General features: G+C 43.8%; 1 long non-coding RNA gene across 1 annotated transcript in view; it reads left to right on the forward strand.

Annotated features, from left to right (window-relative positions):
* The window catches only part of LOC132534926 (uncharacterized), a 312136-nt gene extending 299544 nt beyond the window's left edge, over window positions 1-12592 (forward strand). Inside the window, exon 3 of the long non-coding RNA XR_009546686.1 lies at window positions 12552-12592. This is a non-coding gene — a long non-coding RNA (uncharacterized LOC132534926). The remainder of the gene's footprint in view (window positions 1-12551) is intronic.
* The last annotated feature ends 379 nt before the right edge of the window (window positions 12593-12971 follow it).

The following is a 12971-nucleotide window of genomic DNA, read 5'->3' on the forward strand; positions in this document are numbered from 1 at the left end:
CATGAGGTCCCCAGTTCAATCCCTGGCATTACATACGCCAGAGTGATGCTCTGGTTCTCTCTATTCCTTTATCTCATTAATAAATTAATTAAAAGGCAAGGGGCCAGACCACAGCCCATCTGCAAGGACCTGGGTTCAAACCCTCGTTCCCTGCTTGCAGGGGGAAAGCTTCACAGGTGGCCAAGTAGTGCTACAGATGTCTATCTTACAGATGTCTATCTTACAGATGTCTATCTTACAGATGTCTATCTTACAGATGTCTATCATCTTTCTTTCTCCTTTTCTGTTCCCCTCCCCCCTCTCACTTTCTCTCTGTCTATTCAAATAAAATAGAAAGACCAAAAAAAAAAAAAAAAAAGGTAAAAAAAATGACTTCCCTGAGCAGTGGACTCTTAATGCCAGTACTGAGCCCCGGGTGATAACCCTGGTGACAAAGAAATTAAAAAAAAAAAGAAGAAGAATAAATTGTGTTTTCACTGGGCACCAAATAGGTTGGCGTGGTAAATACTTAATGTTGACCTGGAATATATCTTGTGGTTCTCTCTTCTCTACCTTACACATCTTTATTCTTTTCTATTTTAAAAGGAAAAAGAAAGTTTTATTTTTGAGAGAGAATGAGAGTATCACTGTGGCACATGGTAATGCCAAGGATGGAACTTGAGACCTTATGCCTGAAAGTCCATTGCTTCATTCACTGAGCTGCCTCCTGGGTAGCCCACCTTCATTCTTTAAGCGAATCTCTTAATGGAGGTGTGTGTGTGTGTGTGTGTGTGTGTGTGTGTGTGGTGTGTGTGGTATGTGTGTATGTGTGTGTGTGTGTATGTGTGTGGTGTGTGTGTATGTGTGTGGTGTGTGTGTGTGTGTGGTGTGTGTGGTATGTGTGTGTATGTGTGTGTGTGGTGTGTGTGTGTGTGTGTGGTATGTGTGTGTGGTGTGTGTGGTATGTGTGTGTGTGTGGTGTGTGTGGTATGTGTGTATGTGTGTGTGTGTGTGGTGTGTGTGGTATGTGTGCGTGTATGTGTGTGTGTGTGTGTGGTGTGTGTGTGTGTGGTGTGTGTGGTATGTGTGTGTGTGTGGTGTGTGTGGTATGTGTGTATGTGTGTGTGTGTGTGGTGTGTGTGGTATGTGTGTGTGTATGTGTGTGTGTGGTGTGTGTGTGTGTGGTGTGTGTGGTATGTGTGTGTGTGTGGGGTGTGTGTGTGTGTGTGGTGTGTGTGGTGTGTGTGTGTATGTGTGTGTGTGTATGTGTGTGGTGTGTTTGGTGTGTGTGTATGTGTGTGTGTGTGTGTAGTGTGTGTGTGGTGTGTGTGTATGTGTGTGTGTAGTGTAGTTTGTATGTGTGGTGTGTATGCTGTGTGTGTGGTGTGTATATGTTGTGTGTGGTGTGTGTGGTATGTGAGTGTGTGTGGTATGTATGTGGTGGTGTGTATGTGTGGTGTGTATGTGGTATGTGTGTGTTTTGTGGTGTGTGGGTGTATGTGTGTTGTATGTGTTTGTGGTGTGTGTGTGTGGTGTGTGTGTGGTTTGTGTGTGGGGTAGTGTGGTGTGTGTGGGGTGTGTGTGTGTGGTTTGTGTGTGGGGTAGTGTGGTGTGTGTGGTGTGTGTGGGGTGTGTGTGTGTATGTATCTGTGTGTGTGTGTGTTTGTGTGTGTATGTATCTGTGTGTGTGTGTGTGTGTGGTGTTTCAGGTTTTGCCCATGCCTATCTTTCATACAGCGAAAAGTCTCATCTTTCTCTTACAGGATGAAAGTCCAGGACTGGGGGCCAGGCGGTGGCGCACCTGGTTAAGCACACACATTGCAGTGCACAAAGACCCAGGTTCAAGCCCCTGGTTCCCACCAGCAGGGGGAAAGCATCACAAGGGGTGAAATGGGGCTGCAGGTGTCTCTCTGATTCTCCCGCTCTATCTCCCCTTCCCTTCAATTTCTCTCTGTCTATATCCAATAATAAATAAATAAAAATAAAAAAAGAAAGTCCAAGGCCAGACATCCTAATGGAGGTGTCAAGAGACCATAGGGAGCATGTAAGAACCCAGAATCCTCCTCTGGTCCTCATCCTGAGATCTACTCTGTGTTTCAATGATTTGGTTGGGGAGGGTCTTGCTATCATTTTCAGGTGCTTAAGTCCTGCATATGCTGCCAGTAAGCTGGGCGCATGGTGGGTGCTTTCTCCTCTCTTTCCTTCCTTGGCTAAGGATACAATTTGACATGGAAATCAAGTGGTGTGCATGGGAAACCCACTGTCAAAGCAGACCGCTGTCACTTCACTCTGTGAGCATCGACAAGCAGCCTACAGCCAGAGTTTGAAGCTACCCTCTTCTATCACAAGGTGAATGCACCAAGCTTTAAAAGGAAAAGAAAAAAAAATGGTTGTGTGTGTGTGTGGGGGGGGGGGACCTGTTTATTGGTAATTGGAATAAACATTCAAATTTGAGCATCAAATTTCTCATTAGTTTCACATCAATACCTGGGCTTCGAGCATGGATCAGTGAACTGGGCTCCTTGCTGCCCAAGTGAGTTCATTAATCACTCTCCCCCAAGATGACTGTGCACACAGACAGCTGTTCTAAGCAGCTGTCTCCTGCTGCAGTACCTCACAGAAGGACACCAGGAAACTTTCTTTTTTTTTTTTTTTTTTGCCCTGGGTCTGGAAACCTCCCATATGGTGACAGGTCCAGGAGCAAGGAGGTCTGAGGTCAGTAACAGATGCCAATTTGTAAATGGTCACTTTATGGTCACAGATAGGAAGGTTTAAAACCATTAAGGCTGAGTTCCCTTATCTTATCTGTTTCATCACCTGCAGGCAAAAGCAGTCTGCAGCTATGCATTTCAGGTCCACTTGGCATTTGGTGAAAAGCCACAGACCTACACTGAACCCCATAACCCATAACCCTGCCCCACTCCACCACCCCCCTTTTTTTTACTTCCTTCCCCTTGTCCAAAATGAAACACCCTGGCTCTTTAGTGCTCCTGATCTCCCAGCTATGGATAGTTAACTTTATTTTCATATTTTGAGGGCACTCTCAATTGCTCCAAAGAGATCAGAATCCACACACAGCTCCAATTCCCCATTATTCTCCAGTGAGCAGTGTGGTAACTGAGGCTTATCCTGCTTCAATACGTGCAATCAGGAAATTTGAAACGGTCTTGATGGCTGCTGTAACATTTCCCTTCGATGCTCTCTGATATGTCCGTTTCTACAAGTTCATCCACACAACTATGACCTCATGTGGCAACCTTTTTTCCATCCACTAGAACACTTAGTAGTAACATGAGAACCCGATTATCTTCTCTTAGGAAAAATTAAAAAAAAGGAAGGATTGAGAAAAACAACATGCACAAACATGAATTAAGGATCTCTCCCTCCCTCTCCCTCCCTCCCTCCCTCTCTCCCTCTCCTTCTCCCTCTCCTCCCTCTCTCTCTCTCTCTCTCTCTCTCTCTCTCTCTCTCTCTCTGTCTTGAACTATCCAGAGAAACAGACGAATTTTAGAAAGAACCAACATTATAAAGTCTGAATAACTGCTTTTTGGAAAGGTGGTAGGTAGGAGTTTGTTGGAAACCAAGGACTTCCAGGAATATCTGTTTCCTGGAGGATGTGTTTAGTCTTTTCATGCTGAGGAAAGAAGAAGGTGATGTCAAAAGTTCATCGTGTGAAAATGTGTGTCTCTCCATTTAATGGCGATCAGGAAGTAAATAAAAGCAAGGGGTGGGGGTACACAGGGAGAGATGAGTATGAAGGCTTCATGGACGAGCGTTAGGCAAGCCACTCCAAGTCCAGATTTACTGAGCCATGTTCCAGTGATCGCTCTGAGGTTAGCAGTGCTTCCTCCAAGCGAGAATAGGCAACCGGAGGTCATCCATTCCCTCCTTCATTCATTCAATATTTCTGTGACACATTTCCACTGGGGAAAAATCATACGTACCAGAGGGCCATCTTTCCGGACTTTGGGAAAAGAGATAAACAAGGCAGGGAAGGGTCTTGTTGTCACCAAGTTTACATTTCAGCGAGCAAAGACGGGAGGTAAACAGATAAGAGAGTAATCAGTGAATTGTCAGAGATAAAAAGCAAAAACAGAATGATACCAGGAACAAGCTGTTGACAGTTGAAAAGTGTTGACACTTCTCACAGGAGGGAGACCTTTAAGAGGAGCTAGAGTTGAAGAAAAAGCAGAAAAGCCTCCAGCCCCCCTCCCACTATTTCACACAGAGGAGGGACATTAGAACCCACTTTTGTATGCATGCAAACCCCCTAATCATTCTTTTGTGTAAGACCTGTCAAGATTTGTAAGTCTTACAATGAAAACGTCACTGGCAAGTTAGTTAAATGTGGACACTATGCAAAAAAGTAGTGCAGTAGTACAGCTACCTTTCAGATTTTCTGTTTAGTCTTCTCTAAAGCCAGCACCTACTCAGTCAGATATGGACATTTTTTAAAAATGTGTTATCTTTTTTTGGATAGAGACAGTCATAAATTGAGAGGGGAAAGGTCTTGGTATGCTTCTAAATTCTGCTTCTAAGACCCCTTCTGTTTCATTGGTTTAATCCCCCCTGCTTAACACTGTATTCTATTTACATAGCCACTGTTAACTAAGCACTGCCCTGCCTCCAGGGCATTGGTTTAATCCTCACTGTTTTGCATGCTTTTTCCTTCTCCCCACCCCCTATCCTACGTACATCCTCTTCGACCTGACTCTTCAGCCTCAGGACATATAAGGACAGGATTGTGATTAGAGATAGCTTAGATTGCGTTCCACATGAATAAAGACTTAACTGCATACCACTCAGCCATGAGTCCCTGGTCAGCTCTCTCTCCAGCCCATGAAGCTAGCCCGGCAGAAAGGGAGATAGAGAAAGACATAGAGAGACAGAAACAGAAAGACACCTGCAGACCTGCTTCACCATTCACAAAGCTTTCTTCTTGCAGGTGGGGAGCAGGGGCTCAAACCCAGGTCCTTGAGCACTGTGATGTATGTGCTCAACCAGGCGCACCACCACCTTCCCCCCCACCCTGCCCCCATCTGATGTCTATACATAGTTATTCAGGTTAACTTTTCAGAAATAAGTCTCTCTTGAGACCCTTCAGGTTACAGGGTAGCAGGAACTAGCTCACCCAGTAGAGTGCATACCTTACTATGGGTGAAGCTCTGGGCCCAAGCCCCGGAACACTATGGCTGATCCTGGGGAAGCTCTGTAGATAGTAATGTGTTCTTTTTTCCCTCCATCTATTTCTTTATCTCAAAAAAAGGTGGAAAATTGGATTGGGGGGGCGGCACCAGACTCCCAGTTTATTCCCTGGCATCAGGTTTTACGTATTTTTTAATCCACTCTAATCTACTGTAGTTCCAAGTTATGCTGGCTCTAACATGGAGTATTAAGGAATTTGAACTCTTGATTATATCCATGCTAGTGAGGGGATACAGTGTGAAGAGGGAGTTTTAAGCACATCAACAATTCTATTTATTTATTTATTTAAATTATTGCCGGAACCAGGTGGTGGTATACCTGGCTGAGGGCATACATTACAGCACACAAGCCCCTCGTGCCCAGCTTCAGGGGATAAGTTTCACAAGTGTTGAAGCAGGGCTGCAGGTGTCTTTTTGTCTTCCTCTTCCTTCTCAATTTCTCTGTTTCTAGCCAAAGTAAATAAATTAATAAAAAAAAAATATATATATATATATATATATATTGCCACCAGGGTTATTGCTGGGGCTCAGTGCTTAAAGACGAATTTATAGCTCTTGGTGGTCTCCCCCTCTTTTCCTTTTCCCCTATTTTTTTTCTTTTTCCACAGAAAGATAAATTGAAGTGAAAAGAGACAGAGAGGGTGAGAGAGAGGCCTGCAATGCTGCTTCACCTCTCATGAAGCTTCCCTCCTGCAGGTGGGGGCAGAGGCTTTGAACCTAGACCCTGGCACATGCTAACATGTACACTCTACTTTGTCACTCATTGCCTGGATGCTAAAACATAAAAAAAAAAAAGTTATAAAAAAATACACACACCCAGACAGCCTGGAAAGTTGAGCCCTCCCTACTCTGTAGGGTCTATTAATGGAACTTATTTAATGAATGTCTTTTAATTAATTACCTATTAAAACACTAAACACTTGGATGCAAACTTTGTTCTCTGAGACTCTCGGAAGGATTTCTAGACTCTGGGGATGATTTCACTCATGACTGAATTGCAGCCTCTTCTGAGGTCTCAATTCTTCCAGCATACCCATTGCTGGTTTGACTTGTTCTTTTGTAAACCTGGTGGACTGAAGAGTAACCTGTGAGTCTCACTGCAGCTGATAGCCTCTACTCTTCAGGGTTTCTCCTGACCTGTTGACATAAAATTCAGTATTTATCCTTTTTCCTTTTTATGTCTTTACCAACTCGTTTTTATAATTGGTAGCAAGAGCTCATCAGACAAAGCTGTTCTTGCTTTCTGGGCATTTATGGAGGAAATTGCTATGCAATAAATATCAATATAAACTGTATTAATCACTCTCAGATTTTGAAGTACGTCAGCTATATTCTCCTCATAAAAATGAAATACAAGGTTGGCCTGGAATGTTTCTCCTGTCTTCTGCTTTTGTTGAAATTCTAAATGTGGATTCAATTTCACCTTTAAATTTCAGTTGTATATCACTCCATTGGCTTCCAACTTCAAGGACTGAATGAAAGTGAATTCTATGCAGTGTAGTCTACTAACTAAAACAGTAATCCAGAATGATTTGTAGAAATGAACCTAGTGAGAAAATAAGGACATACACATAGATTATTTGTGCATGCTATTTGATAGCTAGGAATTTGGCCGTGTTCTTTGCCATATTGGAATTTCTGAACGCTGTGTCACAGGAGGAAGGACACTGAACCCCGAGAAACAACAGATGTATGGAGTATAGAGCTCAAAGAAACTGAAGAAGACATCTGGTTTAATCACCTCTCTCTTTTTTTTTTTTTTCCTCCTCCAGGGTTATTGCTGGGCTCGGTGCCTGCACCGTGAATCCACCGCTCCTGGAGGCCATTTTTTTCCCCTTTTGTTGTAGCCTCGTTGTGGGTATTATTATTGCCATTGTTGACGCTATTCGTTGTTGGATAGGACAGAGAGAAATGGAGAGAGGAGGGGAAGACAGAGAGGGGGAGAGAAAGACAGACACCCACAGACCTGCTTTACCGCCTGTGAACTGACTCCCTGCAGGTGGGGAGCCAGGGGCTCGAACCGGTTGTGCCACATGCGCTTAACCCACTGCGCCACCGCCCGACCCCCTAATCACCTCTCTTTAAAGCTGTATAGGAGACAAGCAAAGCCAAAACGGTAATGGGTCTTGTTTCCAATCTCATAACCACTTAAGAGTAAGGTATGGGGAGTCGGGCAGTGGCGCAGCGGGTTAAGCGCACGTGGCGCAAAGCACAAGGACCGGCATAAGGATCCCAGTTCCACAATAATCTTAAACAACAAGGGAAACAAAAGGGAAAATAAATAAATAAATATGCAAAAGTTTTTTAAATTATAAAAAAAAGAGTAAGATATGTGTAAGGAAGGAAGGAGAACTTTCTTGTTTTAAATATATTTTATTTATTTTATTATTTTAAAATATTTATTCCCTTTTGTTGCCCTTGTTTTATTGTTGTAGTTATTGTTGTTATTGATGTATTTGTTGTTGGATAGGACGGAGAGAAATGGAGAAAGGAGAGGAAAATAGAGACGGGGAGAGAAAGACACCTGTAGACCTGCTTCACCACCTGTGAAGTGAGCCCCTGCAGGTGGGGAGCCGGGGCTCGATCAGGGATCTTTAAGTCAGTCCTTGTGCTTTGTGTCATGTGCGCTTAACACGCTGCACTACCTACCACCCAACTCTCGAGAACTTTCTATAAGTTATTGATGCAAAGCTTCTTCAGCCTGACTCTCCAGTCTTCTTTGGGGTACCCAGTGAGATGGTGAGATGGTGAGATGTCTTGAAACATTTATTTACAAATATCCTATTGGCAAAATCTTCCACTAACTTGGGCACTGTATGTTAGGAAGTAAACATGCTTTGTCCAACCCAAATTCATATCTGGAAACCCTAACACCTTCATGTGACTATTTGAGTAAGTAAGCTCTGGGGAAGTAATAAAGTTCATGTGAAGTAATAACCCTCAACTCCTGGGTTAGTGTGCATATGAAAAGATTCCCTCATGGGCTGGGCTGTGGAGCCCCCTGTTAAGTATACACAGTACTAAGCACAAGGATCCAGTTCGAGCCCCCGGCTCCACACCTGCAGGGGGATGCTTCACAAGCCATGAAACAGGTCTGCAGGTGTCTCTCTTTCTTTCTCCCTTTCTATATCCCCCTCCCCCTCTCAATTTCTCTCTGTTCTATTCAGTCAAATGAAAAAAAAATGCCTCTAAGAGCAGTGGATTCGTAGTGCTGGCACCAAGCCTCAGCGGTAACACTGGAGGTAAAAGGAAGAGAGAGAGAGAGGGAGAGGGAGAGAGAGAGAGAGAGAAATTTCCATACCATGTTCTCAATTAAAAATAAATAAATAAGGGCCTGTGAAATAGCTCCCTTGGATATTGTACTGCTTTGCCATAAATGTGACCCAGGTTCGAGCCCAGCCCCCACTGCACTGAAGTACGCTTTTGTTACTGTGGTCACTTTCACTCTCTCTTTATCTATAAATAAATTCTCTTTCTCTTTCAGATATTCCTTCCTAGTTTCTCTCATGCTGCTTTAAAAATATATTTAATTTATTCAGTTTAGTTATTGGATAAAGACAGAGTGAAATCAAGAAGGGCAAGATAGGGAGACAGAGAGATACCTGCAGCACTGCTTCACCACTCATGAAGCCTCTCCCCTGAAGGTGGGGACGGGGCTTGAACCTGGGTCCTTGTACATGGTAACACAATGTGTATACTTAACCAGTTGTGCCACCCCCACTGCTCCACTCATGCTCCTTTTTTTCTCTCTTTCTCCATTTTCCCCCCAAACATAAAGGAAAAGAGATATGGGTAAGCAGTGATAGAATGGTTACCTATTAGTTCAAAGAAGTCTTAGACAAGAAATTCCCTTGCCAGCATCTTGATTTTGAACTTTTTAGTGTTTGGATCTGTCCGGAACAGACATCTCTTGTTGCCATCACCAGACCTATGGGGGTCTTCTTAGAGCAACCTGTATAGATGCATACACTATAACTATCACCAAAGTGGCTTAAGTATCCTTTTTTTATTTATTAATAGAATGAAATGGTTTGCCTAGCAAGTACAGTGTATTAAATGGGAGTGGGGGGTGGATAGGAGGATATCTTTATCTCCTTCTGTGAGCAGGCACAGAATAATCAGTTTATTTTGTTTCGTTTTTATTATTTAACTATTTCTGTTGTTGGATTTATAGAGGGAAAAATTGAGAGGGAAGAAGGAGTTATAGAGAGGGAAAGAAACAGAGAAACACATGTAGCCCTGCTTCATCACTCATGAAGCTTTTCCTCTGCAGGTGGGAACCAGAGGCTTGAACCCGGGTCCTTGAGCACTGTAATGTGTGTGCTTAACCAGATTCGTCACCCCCTGACCCCCATAATAATCAGCTTAGAGAAGCATAGTCTAATAGTATTACTCCTTTAGGAAACAGTCCTAAAGTTAAAGGTCTATGTGGAGCTATGATGATTTTCTTAGAAACAGTAATAACATTTGGAATTGCTGGGTCAACAATATGTGTGTCTTAAGGCTTTGAAAAAGAAATAAATGTTCACAAAGATATTCAACTGCAGCATGCTTCAGACTGGGGCTTTGGTTCTCTCTCTCTCTCTCTCTCTCTCTCTTATACAAGGCTTAAAACATACACACACACACACACACACACACACACACACACACACACTAACACACACACACACAAAGTACAGATTATCCAGCAGCTGACTTTGCACAGTAGGTCAGCACTGGATGGATGGGAAGCAGCACAGACCCTTCTGGTTGACACCTCCCTATCACACCATCACACTTGTGAGCCTCTGCTTAGGCCATGATGCAGAGGCATGGAGAGGCCAAGAGAGCAGGAGACTCCAGGGGAGAGAGGGCGCTTTCCCTTCTGTCTACTAGGGCCCACTGAGCACATCACCATGATTTGAGGGCAAACTGCTGCCTCAGTGTAAGTACTGGGATAAGAAGCAGCACATCTGTAATCTGATTTTTTTTTTTTAGAGAAAACATTCTCAAAGAATTTTTGTGCCAGTTCTTTTTTTTTTTTTTTTAATTACCACGCAGGTTAAGACAATGGGGCTTAGTGCCAGTGCTACGAATCAATGGCTCCTGGTGGCCATTGTTTCCTTTTTTAATTTCCTTTCTGACTTTTATTTTTCTTAGATAGGGCACTGAGAAATTGAGAGAGAGAGTTGGGAGATAGATAAGATACCTGCAGACCTGCCTCACTCTTCCTAAAGCAGACCCTCTGTAGGTGGGGAACAGGAGCTGGAACCCAGGTTCTTGCTCTTGGGATTATGTAAATTTAACTGGTGCAACAAAGCCTGGCCCCTATGCTTGTTTTTTATTTCATCCTTTTTTACTATATTTGATAGGACTGAGAGAAAGAGAAAAGAGAAACAAAGATGGAGAAGGCGAGACACGTGCTTCACTGCTCATGAAGCTTCCCTCACCCACAGGTGGGGACTGGGGGCTTGAACCTGAGACCCTATGAATGGTATTGTCTTAGCTCAAATGGATGCACCACAGCCCAGCCCCTTCTGTGATCTAATTCAAGAGAAACAGTATATGCTGCGTGTGGTGTGTGACTCTGACCTCAACAAGAACTTTCTGACCTGGGGCATTAATGAGCAATTTTTCCCTATTATCATTATCATTATTATTATTTAATCAGAGATCCAAGAATATCTTTCCAAGACACTCCAATTGGCATCCCCCTTTGCCTATCATACTTAAGGTAGCAATGCTCACTCTCAGTCACTCCCTCCTGAATGACAAGAGAAACATTTTATATCTCTTCACATCAGGAAAGTCTTGGGCAGACTAACTGACACATTTAAGCCTCCTAGAATGAAGATCTGGAAAAGATTGCACTAAGAAACCTCTTCACCTTTTGAAAATCTCTGACTGGTGACCACCTGGAGGAGGGGGGATGGTCTGAAGTGAAAAGTGAGCTTTGCTGAGTGAACCCCATCTTTCTTCCAACTGAGGCACGGGGGGTGGAGAGCTGCAGTACTGCGTGTGAAATCCCTACCTCGCCAGCAACAAGGACGTAATTAATTGGTGAATCTAAGGGTTAAAAAGAAAAAAGTCAATAAACTTAAAACTCAGGTCTTTCAACCTGCTCCCACACCCAGGCAAAGCCACTCACCCACCTTCCACGATTGAGCCCTGGATGTCTTAAGAAAAGTTAAAATTTTAACAGGAAAAGAAAAGTATATCATGGAGACATACTAATCCTCTAATTCCTTGGAGGAGCGAATAACCTTTTCTCTTGATATAAGAACCGAGCATTGATCTGTCACTGTTTGTTCTAGTCGAGCTCCCAGAGGCACATTCAGTTTGAAACGTTAAGGCTAGTTCATTAGGCGTCCGAGCCCGGCTTCTCCGAGAATCAAGATAACACTGTGGTTAGTTAATGGCTTTCTCTTGTTTCCCCCAGAGCCTGCCTGTCTGAAGCCTGCAGGCTGGAGAAGCTTCTTTCCCCCCTCCCCTCTTCTCTTTGCTATTAGTCACAGCTGGTGAGGCTCACAGGAGCCCAGCCTGTTTGAAAACAGTCAGATCAGGAAAGCTTTTGAGTCTCTCTGCTGCAAGCAACAAACTTGGCCCTGGCTGCCACAGGAAGATGGAATGGGGGTGGTGGTAGGGGAGGCATGAAGAAGGAAGGGAGGGAAGGAAGAAGGAAGGAAAGAAGGGGAGGAAGGAAGAGAGAGGTAGGTGGCTGCTCACTGCCCCTATTCGAAAATCTTCTACCTTTCAAACCCCAGTGGTGTTTCTTGAGGCTCCTGCCTCTTCTCTCCTGTCCATATGCCCCCTGGTTGTCTAGTAATGGGGTGCAGGCAGGGGTGGGGTTGGGTTCACTATAAGACCAAGAATAGAATGAGCTGGAGAGATACAATAATAGGTGTGCAAAAGACTTTCATTCCTGAAGTCACCAAGGTCCCAAGTTCAATGCCCTATACCACCATTTACCAGAATTGAGCAATGCTCTAGTCTTTCTGTATCTCTCTCTCTCTCTCGTTAAAATAATGTAAATAAATAATACTAAATAACAAAAGATAAAATGTGTGGTAGTATTTTTAATCACACGAGAGATAAATCAGGGGCCAGGCAGTGGCACACCCAGTCAGTACTAAATGCATGGACCCATACAAGGATCCAGGTTCAAGCCCACACACCCCACCTGCAAGGGGGATGCTTCATGAAACATGTCTGCAGGTGTCTGTCTTTCTCTATCTCTCCTTCCTCCCTCAATTTCTCTCTGTCCTATCCAATACAATGAAAAAAAAATAGAGAGATAAATCAGATGTAGCACAAGGGATCTTTCTGGGCATGCAGAAACCATTTCTCAGCCGCTAACCCTTCCCTTTTCTTATCTGCTTTTTACAGAATCAGAGTGGGAGGGAAGGAAGGACAGAAGACCTGAGAAGTAATGGGTAAGTTTACCTTCGCAAGCCCAACCCCTAGACCTCTCTGATATCACGAGGCAAAGCTGTTGAAAGGAAGGTATGTTGACTCCAAGAGTAGCCTCACTCTTGGTAGCTCTGCTATTTGGTTATCCAGTGCATTCGTAGTGACAAAACTGACCATAGAAATTCTGGGGAAAAAAATGTATCCTTTGTTTCTGAGAGGACCTTGCTGAGCTGCTAACTGGGGCCATGTGTCTGCCACACCCCAGAGTGACTGGGGTGCTGTTGTTCCTGGGGTGAGTAGTTCACTATGATGCGGGTGATAATCATGATGTCATCACCAGTGACAAATGACCCTTTGTCACAAACCCTGATGCTGATTCATGAGTTCTACTCTTGC

Source organism: Erinaceus europaeus, chromosome 20 (genome assembly GCF_950295315.1).
Source record: "Erinaceus europaeus chromosome 20, mEriEur2.1, whole genome shotgun sequence".
In the NCBI taxonomy this organism is placed as follows: Eukaryota; Metazoa; Chordata; class Mammalia; order Eulipotyphla; family Erinaceidae; genus Erinaceus; species Erinaceus europaeus.